This window comes from Pezoporus wallicus, unplaced genomic scaffold (genome assembly GCF_028554395.1).
Source record: "Pezoporus wallicus isolate ANWC-B61680 ecotype Strahan unplaced genomic scaffold, APGP_CSIRO_Pwel_v1 contig_11788, whole genome shotgun sequence".
Taxonomy (NCBI): domain Eukaryota; kingdom Metazoa; phylum Chordata; class Aves; order Psittaciformes; family Psittacidae; genus Pezoporus; species Pezoporus wallicus.
Window position 1 is genome coordinate 1 of NW_026638327.1, and position 3,070 is coordinate 3,070.

General features: G+C 56.2%; 1 long non-coding RNA gene across 1 annotated transcript; it reads left to right on the forward strand.

Annotated features, from left to right (window-relative positions):
• Positions 1-1,349, forward strand: LOC130599690 (uncharacterized). The gene is made up of 3 exons (XR_008972281.1): positions 1-55; positions 1,130-1,180; positions 1,272-1,349. It is a non-coding gene; the product is annotated as an uncharacterized LOC130599690 (long non-coding RNA).
• Positions 1,350-3,070: the final 1,721 nt, after the last annotated feature.

Consider the following 3,070-nt stretch of genomic DNA (forward strand, 5'->3'; position numbering starts at 1 on the left):
TGAGCAGTGGCTGGGTCTCATCCGGGATGATGCTGGGGACAACTGGAGGCTGAAGGTGGGGGGGGGACACCCCAATGTGGGGTTATGGGGGGGGGAAGAGGGGGGGATGGGGAGGGGGGGGTTTGGGGGGTCCAAAGGGGTATTTAGGGTTTGTTATGGGGTTATGGGGGGGGGATTTGGGGGTGCGGGGGGGGTATTTTGGGGTCTTTGGGGGTCATTTTAGGGTCTGGAGGGGGCATTTTGGGGTCTGGGGAGGGCATTTTGGGGTGGGGGGGTATTTTGGGGTCCAGGGGGGGCATTTTAGGGTCCGGGGGGGTCATTTTGGGGTGTTTGGTGGTCATTTTGGGGTCTGGGGGGGTCATTTTGGGGTCTGGAGGGGCATTTTGGGGTCTGGGGAGGGCATTTTGGGGTACAGGGGGGGTATTTTGGGGTCCGAGGGGATCATTTTGGGGTGTGGGGGGGGCATTTTGTGGTCCGGGGGGGTCATTTTAGGGTCCGAGGGGGTCATTTTGGCGTCTAGGGGGGCATTTTGAGGTCTGGGGCGGTCATCTTAGGGTCCACGGGGGGCATTTTGGGGTCTGGGGGGGGCATTTTGGGGTCTGGAGGGGCATTTTGGGGTCTTTGGGGGGCATTTTGGGATCTGGGGGAGTCATTTTAGGGTCCAGAGGGGGCATTTTGTGGTCCAGGGGGGTCATTTTAGGGTCTTTGGGGGTCATTTTGGGGTCTGGGGGAGTAATTTTAGGGTCTGGGGGGGGTATTTTGTGGGCCGGGGGGTCATTTTGGGGTCCAGGGGGGTCATTTTAGGGTCTGGGGTGGGTATTTTTGGGTCTTTGGGGGTCATTTTGGGGTCTCGGGGGCCATTTTAGGGTCTGGGGGGTCATTTTGGGGTCTTTGGGGGTCATTTTGGGGTCTGGGGGAGTCATTTTAGGGTCCAGAGGGGGCATTTTGTGGTCCAGGGGGGTCATTTTAGGGTCTTTGGGGGTCATTTTGGCGTCTGAGGGGGGCATTTTGGGGTCCAGGGGGGTCATTTTAGGGTCTGGGGTGGGTATTTTTGGGTCTTTGGGGGTCATTTTGGGGTCTGGGGGTCTCATTTTGGGGTGGGGGGGTTCCCATTTGTGCCCCCCCATAGGTGAGCAACCTGCGGACGGTGCTGCAGAGCCTCCTCGAGTACTGGCAGGATGTAAGTGGGGGGGGGAGGTCCCTTTTTGGGGTGGGGGGGGGACCCCAAAGTGGGGCTGCCCCCCTAACCCCCCCCACCTCTCACCCCATAGGTGCTGGGCCAGGCGGTGGCCGAGCATCACGTCCCCGATGTGGGGCTGGCGGCCCAAGGCGCGGACCCACAGGAGCTGGGCAGGATGGTGCGGTTGGTGCTGGGCTGCGCCGTGGGCTGCCCCCAAAGGGAAGGTGGGGGAGCAAGGGAACGGCCCCAAAATGGCCCCAAACGGCCCCAAAATGGCCCCAAACGGCCCCAAAATGGCCCCAAATGGCCCCAAAATGGACCAAAATGGCCCCAAAATCGACCAAAATGGCCCCAAAATCGAACAAAAGGCCCCAAAATGGCCCCAAAATCGACCAAAATGGCCCCAAAGTCGACCAAACGGCCCCAAAATCGACCAAAATGGCCCCAAAATCGACCAAAATGGCCCCAAAATGGACCAAAATGGCCCCAAAATCGACCAAAATGGCCCCAAAATCGAACAAAAGGCCCCAAAATGGCCCCAAAATCGACCAAAATGGCCCCAAAGTCGACCAAACGGCCCCAAAATCGACCAAAATGGCCCCAAAATCGACCAAAATGGCCCCAAAATCGACCAAAATGGCCCCAAAATCGACCAAAACGGCCCCAAAATGGACCAAAAGGCCCCAAAATGGCCCCAAAATCGACCAAAATGGCCCCAAAGTCGACCAAAACGGCCCCAAAATCGACCAAAACGGCCCCAAAATGGACCAAAAGGCCCCAAAATGGCCCCAAAATCGACCAAAACGGCCCCAAAATGGCCCCAAACTGCCCCCAAATGGACCAAAATGGCCCCAAAATGGCCCCAAACTGGCCCCAAAATGGCCCCAAACGGCATCAAAATGGACCAAAATGACCCAAAAATGGACCAAAAATGGCACAAAATGCCCCCCAAATGGACCAAAATGGACCAAAATGGACCCAAAATGGCCCGAAACGGCCCCAAAATGGCCCAAAATAGACCCAAAATGGACCCAAAACGGCCCCAAAATGGACCAAAATGGCCCCAAAATGAACCAAAACAGCCCCAAAATGGCCCAAAATGGCCCCAAATGGCCCCAAAATGGACCAAAACGCCCCCAAAATGGACCAAAATGGCCCCAAATGGCCCCAAAATGGCCCCAAACTGCCCCAAAATGGACCAAAATGGCCCCAAAATGGCCCCAAATGGCCCCAAAATGGCCCCAAACGGCCCCAAAATGGCCCCAAATGGCCCCAAAATGGACCAAAATGGCCCCAAAATCGACCAAAATGGCCCCAAAATCGACCAAAACGGCCCCAAAATCGACCAAAACGGCCCCAAAATGGACCAAAAGGCCCCAAAATGGCCCCAAAATCGACCAAAACGGCCCCAAAATCGACCAAAACGGCCCCAAAATGGCCCCAAACTGCCCCCAAATGGACCAAAATGGCCCCAAAATGGCCCCAAACGGCATCAAAATGGACCAAAATGACCCAAAAATGGACCAAAAATGGCACTAAATGCCCCCCAAATGGACCAAAATGGACCAAAATGGACCCAAAATGGCCCGAAACGGCCCCAAAATGGCCCAAAATGGACCCAAAATGGACCCAAAACGGCCCCAAAATGGACCAAAATGGCCCCAAAATGAACCAAAACAGCCCCAAAATGGCCCAAAATGGAACCAAAATGGACCCAAAATGGCCCCAAACGGCCCCAAAATGGCCCCAAATGGCCCCAAACGGCCCCAAAATGGACCACCCTAAATACCCCAAACCCGCCCTAAATCACCCCAAGATCACCCCAAACCCACCCTAAACCCCCCAAAACCCCCCCAAACCCCACATCCCCCCCAAACCCCACATCCCCCC